We start from the raw sequence: 17,252 nt of genomic DNA on the forward strand, positions 1-17,252 counted from the left end.
CAGACTCAGCCCTTACCTTCTCAGTGTGCTGGTGGGAGGGGAGGAGGGTGAAGGAGAGGGATAGAGGGAGAGATGTTGAAGCTTCTAGCTCCAAGCCAGGTTAGGAACCAACCAAGACTGGGTAGCTGTTGGAGACCCCTAGGATGGGCAGAGTCCGAGATAGCTATTCATTTCCCCTTAGAAATCAGTTGTTTAGTTTTTCTGTTCTTCACCCCAGATAGAGTGGGAACACGGCTGAACAGAATTATTCTGCTACCCAAATACTCTAATCTCATGCAGTAAGATCACTGTGGCGTGGCTCCACTATTTGTCCCCGAATCCCACCCAATCAGAGCAGTGTGCTGCTACCTAGGAATTGCCCTTGAGTTCCAAAGATCTTTTGAGTGGTAGGCGATGTCACAGAGCCATCACACAGAGCTCCTAGAGCTGGCAGATCCAACCTTTTCATCACCAAGGCTGCTCCAGCCCCGGTATGCACCTTTCTAAATTGACACATAAAGTACTGATGTTTTGAATGACTTCCTTCCTACATAAATCAGAGCCAATTTAAGACTAGACTAGTCCTTTAGAATGCCATGGCCACTTCTTGTATTCTCTGCTACTTTACGGAAGAGGATGAAGGGGTGAGAGTGGGGGTCCTAGCAGCCTTCAAGGATTATGCATACACTTCCCTCCGGCATGGCTGCTTTAACTTATTCTCCCAATAATAATAATAATAATTGTTAACACATAATAGCACTTACTGTGTGACTGTTAACTGATTTAGCTCTTCCAACAACCCCAGACAATTAAAACGATTATTATCATATGTAAATAAGGACTCTAATGGACTTTTACCATTATCACCTCCAATTGAAAGAGAAGAGATGAGACAGAAGTTGCTGGCACAGAGAAATAAGGTCAGTTGCCCAAGGTCATACTAGCAACAAGTGGCAGAACCAAGTTTTGAACCCAGATCCTTCCACTCCAGACTTTGTGCTTGCTCTAACCACTTTGCTAGAGGAATACTTACTGACCAACCACCTCTTCTGGGACATTACATATATGATCTTCTGTATTCTTACAACTCTGAGAAGTATGTTCTATCATCCCCATTTTCTATAAAGGTCCCCTGGCTAATGGTGAAGGTAGGATTTGTCTTATGCCCAAATTTCTGTTCTTTGTGATATAAACATCTCTAGAAGGGAATAACTCTAAAATATCTCTCTATCTAAATTTTGCTTGGTCTCATTAATCCAAATCTAATGTCAAAATTATACCTTATGTTATAATATAGGTATTATATACATAAGGTATCATATAATAGTAAGTATACTATAATAATATGTTATATAAGGTATGATATAATAATAGCAATAAGTAATGTGCATTGTGTGCTCACCATGTATCTGGCACTGTTCTAAGAACCTTACATGTATAAATTCATTAAGTTTGACAACAATCTCATAAGTACTTACCTTCTTTGGAAGCTTAGATTTACTGATCATAAATAATGTATTGTTAAATAAGTAGACTCTCTTTTTTCAAGATATTATTTTTGTAAGATATTATTTTTAAGTAATCTCTATGCCCAACATGGGGCTCAAACTCACAACCCCAAGATCAAGAGTCACATGCTCTTCTGACCGAGTCAGCTAGGTGTCCCAGTACACGCTCTTTTTAAGAGAAAAATACTTCTGCCTGTCACAAAGGAAACAGGCATACTCAAAATTAAATGCCCCTTTATTGGTGCTAAAACGTACTTCCTACATTCTGCACAGCTTTACTGAAACCCAAGTGTCGTGATTTTTTATATGGCCCAAATATGACAAATTCTTTTCTAAACATTCAAAACCTGAAAACCGACACATTGCCCTTAAAATCTAAGAACCCATCAAATGGAAATCTCAGCTTGAAAATGTCAAAAATTGTGAAAATAGAAACCTTCATGTCTCTAAAAAAATCTTTTTAACCAGACGTGGGGAATGTGGGGTTGGGAAAGAAAAAATGAAGATAAAAGTTAGCAAAGGCAACGGTAAGGCACCAGTTCTGCTCTGAAAACCTAAATCCTCTGCCATCACCAGGGGGCTACAAACCCAACACTGCTTATCCCCCGAGGGGACTCCCTGTCACTTTAACGAACAGACTCTGATCCTCCAAATTCTAATGTTCAACAAAAGAAAAAGGCTGGAAAACATGTCACATGTTGGGACTAACGTGGCCATTATACTTAAGAAGTGCAGCCCAGCAAACAGGGAAAAGGGTAAAGCAAACCACACCAACACATAAGCAGACTTAGGTCATCTGGGGAGCGTAAAGAACAGAGGCTGGGGAACTTTGAGACATGCCGCCATGAAAAGAGGAAAAGGGGCCTAAGGGAGTTGTCATTTTGACAAGATAAAATTAAAGGCGTATTCAAAGACAATCCTCTCAAGCAGGAATCCCTACTCCTGGCGCCATAATGATTGGACAAGCTGGCGTGAATGGGGCGCTTGGCGCAACACTGCTTAGCTGTGGTACATCCTAGAAGGTCCTAGAAGATCTGGCAGAAAGGAGGCGCCCACCCACACCTGGCTCCAACAGGATGTATTTGAGTGTGAGGCAGCCTTTCGGGTCGAGGCTGCCTTTTCGGGAAATGGAGGACAAAGACTGTCTGTGTCGACAGGTGGATAATCAGGGAGAAGAGGCAAGCTGAGTTTCCTCAGAATCACTCAGTCCTTCCTCATAGCCTCCCGTACTGTGACAAACAATGTCATGGGGAGAAAAGTCATCCCAATACTGATACAATTGCACCCAACCAGAAATGCTATCATGGTGAAAGGGAAATCCCCAGAGCTCTCAGTGGGAAAGACAGTGGTAGACTATGGCAGGAGTCCCATCTGCAAAACTTTAATTTGATGTTAATAAAATTTATAACTACACCAACGAATTTCCCCCCATTTTACTGGTTTGCAAATGCCTGGACAGATCAATGTAAAGACATTTATTTTAATTATCACCTGATGATTTTATTTACTGATGTGAGCCACACTTAGTCCCTTTTACATCTCCTTGCACTCAATTAATAGTCTCAGGATACTCCTCTTGTGTTCACTTTGGAAAATATCCCCTAAACATTTCACATGCACCCTTTAATTCACAGCTGTGTCCACAATCCAGGAGCTCATACTATGCCAATGGTTACTTACAGATGAATCTCAGGAGAAAGCCCTTTTTATGGTCTAATTTCCCTGTAACTTGGTGAAAGAAGAAAGAAAGAAAGAAAGAAAGAAAGAAAGAAAGAAAGAGAGAGAGAGAGAGAGAAACAGGGAGATTCAAGACTGTGATAAGCATTCCATTTCAAACAGTTGTTACAACACCTGTTTGCAAAGCAGTCAATCCTTTTTTATACAAACTGTTTCATGCAATGTTCTTATTCCTTTAGACAATCTTCAGGATTCTCAGGGAAGAGCTGATCATGAGGAACACCTCCGCCCCAAGCAACAGAAGGCATCACAAGTCTAGCTGCTTCAGGGATCCCTAACCCAACAGAACAATAGAACACAAAGAGCCCAGAAACACAGGAGAGTCATTTAGCAAGGTGGATACCCAGGCTCTTAACCACAGATCTCCAGTCAGTCTTCCACCCTCTGCCCCTCCCACCCAGAGCAGGCTCTGAAAACATAACAAAACCCAGGGGTGGCTATGCTTCAACTCTTACCAACTGCATCAAAACTGGGAAGGGAGTGAGAGTCTGCTTTCCAGAGGAAGGGGTTTCTGTCAAGATCCCTGTAGTTCAGCTTAAGTACAGTGCCAGGAGTTTTGAAGTCTGGATTTGTAGAGATAACGGAGTTTCTTGGCGTGAGCCATTTAAACCAGTTCATCCCAAAATGCTCTTTTAAAGTCTGAGTATATTAATAAGTGCAATCATCCAACCATCTAAAAGTTAGAATGAGACATCTACACATATCCATTAATGTAAAGCACTCTGAAAATTAAACTGTTCGGTGGGAGGAACAATCACCACTTTCAATTTCTTTTCCTTTTTAAGCCACTTTCAGAGAATAACATATTTTAAATAAAATAACAACAACAGGTAAAGCCACCTCTAGGTGGATTTCAAAGAAAACAATCTCTTAAAACAACACCGGTGTGTGCTAAAGTTTGAGGAGCCTCATAATCACAGACCGATCAGGAAGCTGCTAGAAACAATTAAGCAGGGTTTCAAAATGACTGGTACAGGATGTGCCCATAGAAAGAAATGTTGTGCGCTCCGGTGGAGCTGCCAAAGTTACTACTGCAAAGTACCCTGAACTTTTAAAGGATGATATGGGGTCACTTTGACCACTCTCCTCCTAATCCGGTCACCCTACAAACACAACAGCCCCAGAGATATTTGGCGGGAGGGGTGGATACCGAGCCAGCAGGAGTGAAAGGGGGCAGGAGGAAGGTGCCCGTGGGAGCTCCTGGGTGGTTATGAACTTCAAGGTTTCACTTTCGTCCAAGTAGGGGGCGAGAAGGTGGCAATGAACCCCACCCACCCCGGAAGCCCACCGTGCGGCGAGCACAGCAAGAACGCCCTTGGGCCGCTGAATTCCAGCTTCGCCGGCCGGGGAGCTCAGGCGCTGGGTGCGGGGGGAGGGGGGCGAGATGCCGCGGGCGGTGCGGGAGACCCAGAAAGCACCTACCTGTGCCGCGGCGCGCTCAAAGCCCGGGGCCCCTCCGGGACGCGCAGGTGCTCGGGGGCGGCGTGGGGCCAGCCTGCGCGGGCGGGGCGCCCATCGTGCCGGGCCGGCTGCGCTTTTCCGCTGCGGGGGGCCGGCGGGGATCCCCTCCGCTCGGCTCCCGCCTCTTCTTCACCGGGCTGAGGACCCGGCAGGTCCCGCGGCGGCCGCAGCAACAGGCACCGTGGCGCGGGGGCTGCGCCGGCGGCGGCGGCGGCGGCGGCGGCAGAGGAGGAGGAGGGGGAGGTGTCTGCGCGCGGCTCGCGTTTCCTCCTCCCCGGGCTGGGCGAGCGCGGGGGAGGTGAAGGGAGGGCAGAAGCCGGGATCTCCCAACTTGGTCCCCAGGGACCTGAGAGGGGGACGCGGTGCTCCCTCCCTCCTCTCTGCGCCTTGTGACTCTGCGCGAGCGGCGCGGCCGGGACAGGCGAGTCCCACGCGGGCAACAGCTGCTGCAGTGCGGGTCCGCCGCGGCCTCCCTCCTCTCCGTGCCTCTCCCCTGCGGGACGGCCCATTCTCAGCCCGCCAGGCCGGAGGGTGGGGGGCGGGGGTGTCGGGGCGCCGCCCCAGCCAGCCCCGACGCAGGGTCCTGGCCCGCCGTCCGCCTGGGCTCCGGGGACTCGGGGCCCCGCGCGTGATGAAGGCCCTCGCGGCGGGATGTGCGGTCGCACACCCTGTCCTCGGCAGCCTATTTATAGCAGGTGGTGCTGCCCGCCGCTCGCGTCCCGCGGCGCTCTCAGCAGGTGGCACCGCCAGCCCGCCCTTCGCTGCCCCGCGCTAGCGTCGCCTCATCTGCACCCTCGCTTTCACCTCGCGAAATGGACACAGTGAAAACCGCGCGGAGCACAGGAGGGCGGCCAAGCCACCTGGCCCTTCTCCCCATCACCCCTTCTTCCTGTCCCAGGGTTGCACACAAAGGCAAGGAGTGAACCGAGGCAGGGCCATTCTATGGGGCGCTGGCAGGCGAGACAGGAAAATCAGCGGCTCAGGGAAACAGCGAAGGCTGAAGTGTCGTCGTCCCCCAATGAAACCCCAGTCAGCCCCATTTCTGAACTGCGCGGGTGACGCAGCCGCGCGATACGGCGCCTCTTCCCTCCCGCCGGTCCAGCGCGCGCAAGCACGCGCGCGCGCACACACACACACACACACTCACTCACAACACCCCTCGCCTCTCCTCTCCTCCCCTCTCTGCACTTGCCCTAGAGTGGGATTCGGGGAAGTTCCCAGCGGCCTTGGGGTGGAAAGAGAGACCCGGGAGATGGAAGACCCGGGGGCGGGGAGTGGTCTCCCAGGATGAGGGGATGGCAAGGCGCAGGGAACAGGCAAGCCTGCCAAATTCCTGTCCCAGCAGGTAAATCGGGGCGGTTTCCCCGGGGGGGGGGGGGGAGGATCTGAGGGAAGTAGGGGACGTGACATCAACCCCAGCGACAAGTAATCAGGAAAGGGAGAGCGGGAAGAGAGTGGGACGCGGCGGCGGGTAAGGCAGCCGCTGAAGGGGGCGGCGGTGGAGAAGCCAGGCGGCCTCTTGCAGGATTGTTGGGGCTCAGTGTAGCTGGAGGCCGACTTTAGAGTAGTGGCTGAGAGTTTGGGCTGCAGGGTTGGACTTAAACCCCAATCCGATTCCACCACTGGGGTGGCTTAGGCAAGCTGCTGGACCTCTATTCTCCATTCTCTTACCTGTGTAATGGGACAGATACACGCTTTGTAGGACCACTGTGAAGATAAAGTGGGAAAGTGCATGTAAAATGCTTAGCACGCTGGTGCGAATGTAGACCTCAACTACTGGCCATCTATACCGTGGCTCCGGAGACAAATAGAAATCCAAGGTTCTCTCCTGGTCCCCAACCCGAGCCGTGTGTTCCTCGAATTAACTGAAACTCTTGAAGCCTTTTTGATTAGAACTCTGGGATTCCTTGATCCCATTCCTCTGAATGCTCCCATTCAGGGAAGGTATATTTAAGTGGGACACAAAAGTTTTATCCACGGCTTGATTTAAAATTCTCGTAAGAGTGATAGCAGTTATTTGTAGAGGGGCCAAGCTACTTGGGACACTGTGGTAGGCACTTTGCATATATTGTCTCTGATCCTAACAAATAGTCTGCTGTATAGAGATTATTAAATCCTACTTGACTAAGGAGGAAACTAAGAGGTTAATGCCTCATGGTAGCCACAGAGCTAATAGGTACTGGGACCTCCCAAGATCCAAAGCTACTTGTAACACACTTTCTCTCCTGCCACTGTGTACCTCTCTTGTAGCACTCAGCTCATTCTTTGTTATAGCACAGTTATTTGTGTATTTAGCCTCAAAAATTTTTTAAGAGTAGTGAAGAGTACATACAGGCTTTAATACTTTAATGATTAGAACATTTATTGGGTTATGGAAATTATTCTTCATTAGGTTACAAGATGAGGTAAACCAGTTAAGCCATATTGTTGTCTCGTGGATCACACCATGATTATTTCACATCTTTATCTCCAATTCCCTGTACAGTCTCATTCCCTCTCTGCAGCAGCCTTCTGAAGACACCTACCTCCAGAGTGCTGCGATGTCAAGACAGGTACACTCTCATCCATTTCACTGACACCCCCAAACTGCCTTTCATACATATCCTGCCAGACGATGGTTGAAACAATGACCTAACAGCCATGCCTGCCAGCCACTGCCCCTGGGAGGTGGGGTCAGGCCAAGACGGGGCACTGCACACAGAACATCCTGGATGCTAGAACCTACTCCTGTCCTGCCACTCCACTCCCTTTTCCCTTCCTCACTAGCCCTTTTCACCCCACTCCATCCACACCCCAGGTCCAGAGTGCAGGAAAACTTAGTCCAGATGGGGTGCTCATCAGGCCACCAAGGTAGAAAGTGAAGGGGTGCGGGGAGCAGGGGGGTATCTAGACCCAAGTCTCTCATATTATTGAGGCGTGGAGGGGAAACCTTCCTTCCCCCAACCCCACTGCTGAAATCTAGCACATTGCAGCTCAGAGTTACAAGTTAGTGGCAAATTACCATTTGCCCTGACCCCAACCTGGGTTAGGGAAGGGCCATGGCCTTGTGAGAAGCAGTGATTTCTGTATCACTTTTCCAATTTCCAGGGCCATTTGGTGCCCTTGAAATGATAATGAGGAATTTTATACTTTTAGCTTCCTGGATACAGAACCTCCTTATATTATGTGATTAAGGATTTTCAATTTTTTTTTTTTTTTTTTTCTGTAAAGCCTTGTCTCAGAGAATGGGGATAGCCTGCCATCAACCTCATTTGCACTCATTTCTAGCAGATCTGGAGAAATAGTTGAAGGGACTTTGGAACTGATGGTGACACCTGGGATAGCAGAATGAAGACTGTCAAACAGGGAAGGGACATCCATGTTGTCCCAGTTAGAGCGGAAAGGCAAGAGCTAACCACCCAGCTTGTACTTGCCAAGTGCAAGGAGCTCCTTGCCCTTGTTGTGCAGTTGCACAACTCCCAGCAGGGCAGGTACAACACCATGCCTGAAGCTGGGGCCACAGGGCCTTGGTGACAGCGACAGAGAGCTCTCTGGCTGCCCAGGAAGGTGTTCTGTTGATAGTGAAGTCACCAGTAACAACACTAAGCAGGGAGTGGGGCTAAACATGGCTGTGACTTTGTTCCAGGCCCTTAATTCTCTTGACTGATGTGACCCAGGAACAGGAGTGTAGAGCTCTTCCCCACGTGGGGCATTTACTGGCCTTTTGGCTCAGTAAGTGAAAACCCTGATGGGAAGGTGTCAACATCATGGCTGCCACCATTCCTTGTGTGACAACCTCCACTAGCTCCTGAAATCCTGCCAGGAATCATTCTTGTGGGGCATCCCCTATAGATACTTCCTAATTTAGTCGTTTGCAGCATATTTAATTATTCGTGGTCAAAGACCAGGAACATTAATATCAACTTTAAGAGGGCTGTGGAGCTCTAGACAATGAGCTGTTAATGCCATTAAATCAAGTGGGAAGCCCAGGGGCTGAGAGAAAAAACAGAGGTCACGTTACTTTTGAAAAGGTAAGGGAACCATATACAAATCTAGAATGAAAAAGTCTTTGGTCAATGTAGAAAAGAGAACTTTAATAAAATTACTCATTATTATTAAATCTATCAGTTGTTTAAATCTTCATAGTTGTTAGGAACCCAAAGGATTATTGCTATGATAAGTTTTCACCTAATTTCCAAAAATGCATAAGGAGGTTAAGCGTTCTTTATCAGTGGGCCTATTTCCAAAACTGGCACCCATAAAGGCAAGAAATTAAGATTATACTGGATAGAAAGAACCCTAGGACAGTAAGGTGGTTCACTGAGTATGCTTGCTCCCAGAAATTGGGGGTGACTTTCTGGAGCCTGAGATGGAGAAGGTCTCTGAGGCAAGTCCAAGGTCGGTGGAAAAGGGTGCAAGATGGAGAAGCAGCATCTAAAACATCGAAAGAGACAGCAGCAACCCTGGGGCGTCTCCCAGATCCTGCCAACCCGGGAGTAACTATTAGCATGTAAACAATACATTAAGTCATTAGCTTTAAGAAATACTCCTCATTGAGGAGAAAATGGATTGAAGTTAAATCAGAGAGCACATTACATTGTCTAGCCTACAATACTAGAGCCTTGTGATTGCTTTCTGAAAGGCACAGGGATGATAAAAACACACGATAGTAAAAAATAAAATAAAATGAGCAGACAACCAGTGTGGATCTCGGAATTTCAGAAATTTAAACAAACAAAAATTGCACCGCATGGCAGACTTGTGCTTACAGTGGATGAGACAACATAAATCTATGTGGAGTCAGAGCAAAGGAACTGTATAGAGTAGGTTTCTGCGAAACGTCCAATTTCCTTTTATGGACAAAGCAGATAAAACTCTGGGCACTGGTTCCATTTCCTTTTTCAGCTTCCTCTTCTGGTTGTTAAATCATTAGTTTCTTTACGCAAGCAGTGGTTCCATGCAGCTCTCTGACAATATCCAGCCTTTACTTTACTTGGGGTCCCCACTGCTCACCTGAGCTGGTTTTGTGGGTCTGGGTGTCAAGCACCAAGTTAAGCAAGTGTCAGATAGCATATGTCACCTTTTGTGATGACATCTGAATTTGTCTAAAGTCAGTGAGCATTTCTTGGTATAAATTGTAAGAGTTATGGATTTCGGGGATTTTACCCAGACCCGAGTGGGTAAAATGACCAAGCTTCCAACACGGCAAGATCCCCACTTGAGCTAATCCCAAATTCCATTATGACATGGCTGGGACACAATGTGTAATCTCACCCAGGAAATGCAGTAGCTGGCTAACTGGTCTCCCTGCTTTTGTCCTTGCCACCCTGCAGTCTATTTTTAAAACAGCAGTCAAATGAATCTGCTAAAATATTAGTTGGGCCATGTCACTGCTCTACTTTAGAACCCTCCCATGGCTTCCCACGTTTCCCAGAGTAAAAGTCAGTCATTGTAATGGTGTATAAAGCCCTATGGGACCCTCTCACTCCCCTCCTCCCACCCCCACCCCACCACCTCTGTACTTCATTGCCTGCTACCAGCTTTGGGTCACTCTGGACACATTGATCTTGTGGCTCCTCATACGTGCCAAGAATATGCTTGCCCCAGGGCCTTTGATTCACTATCTTCTCTGCCAGGTGTGTTCTTTCACAGATATCTACATTAGACCTACTTAGTTTACCTTCTTAAGTCTTTTTTTTTTTTTTAAATAGTATCTTCTCCATGTGGCCTTCTCTGGCCAAGTGTTTGAAAATAGAAACCACTGCTACCCCCCCCCCCCCCCCCCACTTCTTATCCCTCTTCCTGATCTGTATTTCTCCATAGCATTTATTGCCCTGGAATATGTTACTTGTGTATCTTTTTTGGCTGTTACTTATGTATCTTATCTGTCCTGTTTCCCCACCCCCCAAACCCATGAGGGCAGAGAATTTTTTCTGCTTTGCTCACTGCTATATCTCCAATGCACAGAATAGAATCTAGCATGTAGTGGACATTCAATAAATAGGTGCTGAATGAATATAATTTGTAACACATGACATTTGTGATTCATTGAGTTCCACATAATACTTCCCTGAAATTAGAAACTTTCAGGGAGGGGAAAGGGGGAAAAAAAGTTACAGAGAAGGAGGGAGGCAAACCATAAGAGACTCTTAAGGACTGAGAACAAACTGAGGGTTGACGGGGGGTGGGTGATGGGCATGGAGGAGGGCACTTGTTGGGATGAGCACTGGGTGTTGTATGGAAACCAATTTGACAATAAATTATATTAAAAAGAAAGAAAGAAAGAAACTTTCAAGGTTTCCCTCTATTTACTCCTTTGTGCCCTCATCCAGTTTCTCAACTGTCCTAAGAGTTCAGTCCTCCCCTCCAGGTGAGCTGAATGGTAACGCACATTTGTTTAACCACGTTTCACTATCAACATAGGATCTGATTTCCAGATATACTGTAAAAGGGTTGTAAAACCATGGAACAACTGGGAATTCAATGTTTGTCAAAAGTTTGGTTAATGGGGCGCCTGGGTGGCGCAGTCGGTTAAGCGTCCAACTTCAGCCAGGTCACGATCTCGCGGTCCGTGAGTTCGAGCCCCACGTCAGGCTCTGGGCTGATGGCTCAGAGCCTGGAGCCTGTTTCAGATTCTGTGTCTCCCTCTCTCTCTGACCCTCCCCCGTTCATGCTCTGTCTCTCTCTGTCTCAAAAATAAATAAACGTTAAAAAAAAAAAAATTAAAAAAATAAATAAATAAAAAAGTTTGGTTAAGACAAACACCACTTGGTGAATTGTCTGAAAGATACACCGTCTGATTGGCCCTCTAGAATCTGAATCTGTTCAAATCAGTTTCTATATCAGGTCAACCCAAGCGAAGAGCAGTTTGCCTGGACTGTATCAAAAAAAATTCCTTTCGTTGAATTGCATTTTCACATCCATTTGCCCATATCAAGGGAATACATTTTATAAAAATGCCCTATTCAGTCTGAGGATATTAATACCTAACACAATGTCTTTTTAAGGTGAATCCACGAAAAACAATTCTCTTAGGGTTCTACAAAGAATAACTTTTCTTGAGCAACTGCTTGTATCTTCCTCCTTGCACTAACTAATGTTCTCATTAGTCAGATTAGGGATCTGTTGCTTGGCAAGTATTGAGGCCATTTTGCATATGAAGTCATTGATTCACAAATACGTTTTCTACCCTTTGCCAGCTTGTGTGTTTCATCCATTTGAGACAAAATATAAATAACAATGTATAATCTCATAAAACTCAATTAGACTATCTTGTATTCTGAAATCACGTTATTCCCACTTTGTCAGTATTAATAAGAGTCTTTTATGACATGATGGTAAGAGTCAATGGTAGGAGTCTTTGTTGGCCTGTTTTACATTTTAAAATTAATTAATTAATTAATTTTTTATTATTACTTTTGTTATTTAATGCCTTTACCTGGCAAAAAGAATATCATAGCATGCTTTCGTCATTTCCTAGTATTTGGGAAAATTTTACTGGTTCAGAAAATCCAAAGTCTAGGAAGCACTGGCTTTCTACCTTGCTCCTACCTTCATTCGGCCTCACCTATTTTCCCATCTTTTAGTCTTATTTTCTTATTTACTTGTTTTTAAATTTTTTGTTGCCTTGTATGCATGTAAGACACCTTCAAGGGGCACTTGTCTGGCTCAGTCAGTAGAGCACCCAACTCTTGATCTCGGGGTCATGAGTTTCAAGCCCCACATTGGGTATAGAGATTACTTAAAAAATAAATAAAAATCCCAAGGGTTTTTGAATGTAAAAACAAAAGACACTTTCAATCATTTCTTGGATGTGGCAGACATGGATGAATGTATGAATGAATGAATGAATGAATGAACAGGCTTATACAAAGCAAAGAACATATCAACCTGCTTAGCATGGCCTCTGGCTCCACACTACACCAAACACTCTCATTCATCACCACCCTGAGTATTATCTGCAAGTATACATTGCTTTGTAATTGACATGTCTCATCTTAATTAATCCTCCCAGGAGCCCTCAGAGGGGTTATTTTCCACCTTTCTCTCATTGGCAGAAAACTTGTCAAGGGGGAAAGTGGAATTTCATCCTAGATACTCTGCCCCCAAGCCTAATTCTTTTCTTCCATGCCATATTACCACCTTTTATTTTATTTTTAAATTTTTTTTTTAAATTTTTTTTTTTCAACGTTTATTTATTTTTGGGACAGAGAGAGACAGAGCATGAATGGGGGAGGGGCAGAGAGAGAGGGAGACACAGAATCGGAAACAGGCTCCAGGCTCTGAGCCATCAGCCCAGAGCCTGACGCGGGGCTCGAACTCACGGACCGCGAGATCGTGACCTGGCTGAAGTCGGACGCTTAACCGACTGTGCCACCCAGGCGCCCCAATTTTTAAAAATTTTTAAGTAGACTTCACACCCACCATGGAGCCCAATGCAGGGCTTGAATTCATGACCCTGAGATCAAGACCTGAGCTGAAATCAAGAGTCAGATGCTTAACCAACTAGCCATTCAGGCACCTCAATATTACCACCTTTTGAAACTACTGTTTTTGAGGATGGTAATGTACAGAGGTTTTGTTTTTGTTTTTGTTTTTGTTTTTGTTTTTGTTTTTGTTTTTGTTTTTAAGGAGATTATCAGGAGAGTCTAGTTATTTCCTTGCCTTTCAGCATAACCTTCTTTGTTGTGAGCTGTTCCGTGGGAGGGCTGTGTGTCCCCTTGGCTGCTCTGATCCTTTAGCTTGAGGGAGCATCTCCTAAACTGAATCAAGGTCCCCTTGATCAGCACATATTGAAAAAATGGGCTGTAGGGTAGTCTCCTTCTGATCACTCTTTCTATTGAATCACCATTCACATTGTGCAACAGCATTATAGTGGGAGCTTGCTTCATTACTTAGTAATTTCCTTTAACAGTAAAGCTGAGCTAGAGACATTTGGCCCTCTTCTCATTTTCCTATTGCTAAATAGAAAACATAAGCTGACGGTATCCTATTATTCAAGGGAAAGGAGCGTGAGTCCTTGAATGTGAAGCTAAGAGAAAAATTAAAGACAAAAAGATTAAGAAAAAGAGAAGACTGAAAATACCAAGCCTCTTAAACAGGCAGGTACATGCTACAAAGGGCTTAGTAGAATCTTTTGACCTGTAGAGTTTTGTTGTTGATCTGCGATTCTTTCCATGGACTTGAGCTAGGCACTAAAGTAATGGAAACACAGAGGAGACCTTGTCCCTGTCCTCAACACTCTTACACTCTTCTGATTCAGGTTCAACAAATTTTTGCTAAAGGCCCATTCAGTAAATATTTTAGCCTTTGTAGGCTATTTGGTCTCTGTCTCAACCAGCCATTCTGTCACTGAGGGCAGAAGTCACCATAAACAACACACACACACACATGTGTGCTGTGTTCTAGTGACTATGGACACTGAAGCTCAAATTTCACACATTTTTGCATATCATGAAATAGTTTTGTTTTTCATTTCTTTTTCCAATAATTTAAAATGTGAAACAACTTCACCAAACTGAAAAGCTTCTGCACGGCAAAGGAAACCATCAACAAAATGAAAAGGCAACCTATGGCATGGGAGAAAACATTTACACAGATCCAATAAGGGTTAGTAGATGCTTCTTTAAAGATTCACATATTAAGTAAAGAGATCTGGCCACAGGTCTAATAACTATCACGACTTTGAGGTAGTGATGTATATATATGATCTTCCGAGATACTGTGACAACTGAAATGTGACTTCTACTGATGACAAAGTCATGAGAATGGATAAACTTTTATGGTGTGTCGTTATATGCATAGAGTCGTTGAAGAGAGAATCTTAAGCAGGCTCCATGCTCAGTGCTCAGCGTGGAGCCTGATGCGGGGCTCCATCCCACAACCCTGGGATTATGACCTGAGCCGAAATCAAGAGTCAGATGCTTTAGCAACCGAGCCACCCAGGTGCCCCCATCAGAGAATCTTTGATCTCAGCTTAAGAGCTCCTGAGAAGTCAAGGAGAATGTGGGCTGGGGAAATTGGGCAATTAGGAGGCCCTCATCTTTGAGAGCACAATTTTTTTAATTAATTTATTTTATTATTTTAAAATTTATATCCAAGTTAGTTAGCATATAGTACAACAATGATTTTAGGAGTAGATTCCTAAATGCCCCTTACCCATTTAGCCCATCCCCCCTACCACAACCCCTCCAGCAACCCTCTGTTTAAGAGTCTCTTATGTTTTGTCCTGCTCCCTGTTTTTATATTATTTTTGCTTCCTTTCCCTTATATTCATCTGTTTTGTATCTTAAACTCCTCATGTGAGTGAATTCATATGATATTTATCTTTCTCTGACTAACTTTGCTTAGCATAATACTCTCCAATTCCATCCACGTAGTTGCAAATGGCAAGACTTCATTCTTTTTGATTGCCGAGTAACACTCCATTGTATATATATACCACATCTTCTTTATCCACTCATCCATCAGTGGACATTTGGACTCTTTCCATACTTCGGCTCTTGTCGATAGTATTGCTAAAACATTGGGGTTCATGAGCCCCTTTGAAACAGCACACCTGTATCCTTTGGATAAATACCTAGTAGTGCAATTGCTAGGTTGTAGGGTAGTTCTATTTTTAATTTTTTGAGGAACCTCCATACTGTTTTCCAGAGTGGCTGCACCAGCTTGCATTGCCACCAATAATGCAAAAGAGATCCTCTTTCTCCGCATCCTCGCCAACATCTGTTGTTGCCTGAGTTGTTAATGTTAGCCATTCTGACAGGTGTGAGGTGATATTTCATTGTGGTTTTGATTTGTATTTCCCTGATGATGAGTGATGTGGAGCAGTTTTTCATGTGTCGTTTGGCCATCTGGATGTCTTCTGTGGAGAAGTGTCTATTCATGTCTTTTGCCCATTTCTTCACTGGATCATTTGTTTTTCGGGTGTTGAGTTTGAGAAGTTCTTTATAGATTTTGGATGCTAACCCTTTATCTGATATGTCATTTGCAAATATCTTCTCCCATTCTGTAGGTTGCCTTTTAGTTTTGCTGATTGTTTTCTGAACTGTGCAGAAGCTTTTTTTTTTTTTTATGAGGTCCCAATAGTTCACTTTTGCTTTTCTTTCCCTTGCCTCCAGAGACGTGTTGAGTAAGGAGTTGATACGGCCAAAGTCAAAGAGGTTTTTGCCTGCTTTCTCCTTGAGGATTTTGATGGCTTCCTGTCTTACATTGAGGTCTCTCATCCATTTCGAGTTTATTTTTGTGTATGGTGTAAGAAAGTGGTTCACTTTCTTACAGGTTCATTTTTCTGCATGTCGCTGTCCAGGTTTCCCAGCACAATTTGCTGAAGAGACTGTCTTTATTCCTTTGGATTTTCTTTCCTGCTTTATCAAAGATTAGTTGGCCATACATTTGTGGGTCCATTTCTGGGTTCTCTATTCTGTTCCATTGATCTGAGTGTCTGTTCTTGTGCCAGTACCATACTGTCCTGATGGTTACAGCTTTGTAATACAGCTTGAAGTTCAGGAATGTGATGCCTCCAGCTTCAGTTTTCTTTTTCAAGATTGCTTTAGCTATTCAGGACATTTTCTGGTTCCATACAAATTTTAGGATTACTTGTTCTAGCTCTGTGAAGAATGCTGGTGTTATTTTGATAGGGATTGCATTGAATATGTAGATTGCTTTGGGTAGTATCCACATTTTAACAATGTTTGTTCTTCCTATCCAGGTGCATGGAATATTTTTCCATTTTTTTGTGCCTTCTTCAATTTCTTTCATGACCTTTCTATAGTTTCCAGTGTATAGATTTTTCACCTCTTTGGTTAGAGTTATTCCTATGTGTTTCATGGGGTTTTTTTGGTGCAATTGTAAATGGGATCAATTCCTTGATTTTGCTTTCTGTTGCTTCATTATTGGTGTATAGGAATGCAACTGATTTCTGTACATTGCTTTCATGTCCTGTGACTTTGCTGAATTCATGGATCAGTTCTAGCAGTTTTTTGGTGGAATCTTTTGGGTTTTCCAAATAGAGTATCATGTCATCTGTGAAGAGTGAAAGGTCGACTTCCTCCTGGCTGATTTGTATGCCTTTTATTCCTTTGTGTTGTCTGATTGTTGAGGCTAAAACTTCCAATACTATGTTGAGTAACAGTGGCAAGAGTGGACATCCCTGTCTTGTTCCTGACCTTAGGGGGAAAGCTGTCAGTTTTTTCCCACTGAGGATGATATTAGCAGTGGGTCTTTCATATATGGCTTTTATGATCGTGAGGTATGATCCTTCTATCCCTACTTTCTTTTTATCAAGAAGGGTGCTGTATTCCGTCAAATTCTTTCTCTACATCTATTGAGTGGATCTTGTGGTTCTTGTCCTTTCTTTTATTGATGTGATGTATCACATTGATTGTTCTGTGGATATTGAACCAGCCCTGCATCCCAGGTATAAATCCCACTTGGTTGTGGTGAATAATTTTTTTAATGTATTGTTGGATCCAGTTGGCTTGTATCTTATTGAGGATTTTGAGAGCACAATTTTTTTTAAAAAATTTTAAAATCTGGAGCACTTGGATGGTTTAGTTGGTTAAGTGTCTGACTCTTGATTTCAGCTCA

General features: G+C 44.5%; 1 protein-coding gene across 4 annotated transcripts in view; it reads right to left on the reverse strand.

Annotated features, from left to right (window-relative positions):
• TBC1D1 (TBC1 domain family member 1) overlaps nucleotides 1-4,758 on the reverse strand; it is a 224,712-nt gene extending 219,954 nt beyond the window's left edge. For all 4 annotated transcript variants that reach the window (XM_045474279.1, XM_045474278.1, XM_045474277.1 and 1 more), the window contains exon 1: nucleotides 4,647-4,758. The gene's annotated coding sequence lies outside the window, so the exon portion shown is untranslated. The remainder of the gene's footprint in view (nucleotides 1-4,646) is intronic.
• Between the last annotated feature and the right edge of the window lie 12,494 nt (nucleotides 4,759-17,252).

This window comes from Leopardus geoffroyi, chromosome B1 (genome assembly GCF_018350155.1).
Source record: "Leopardus geoffroyi isolate Oge1 chromosome B1, O.geoffroyi_Oge1_pat1.0, whole genome shotgun sequence".
NCBI lineage: Eukaryota > Metazoa > Chordata > Mammalia > Carnivora > Felidae > Leopardus > Leopardus geoffroyi.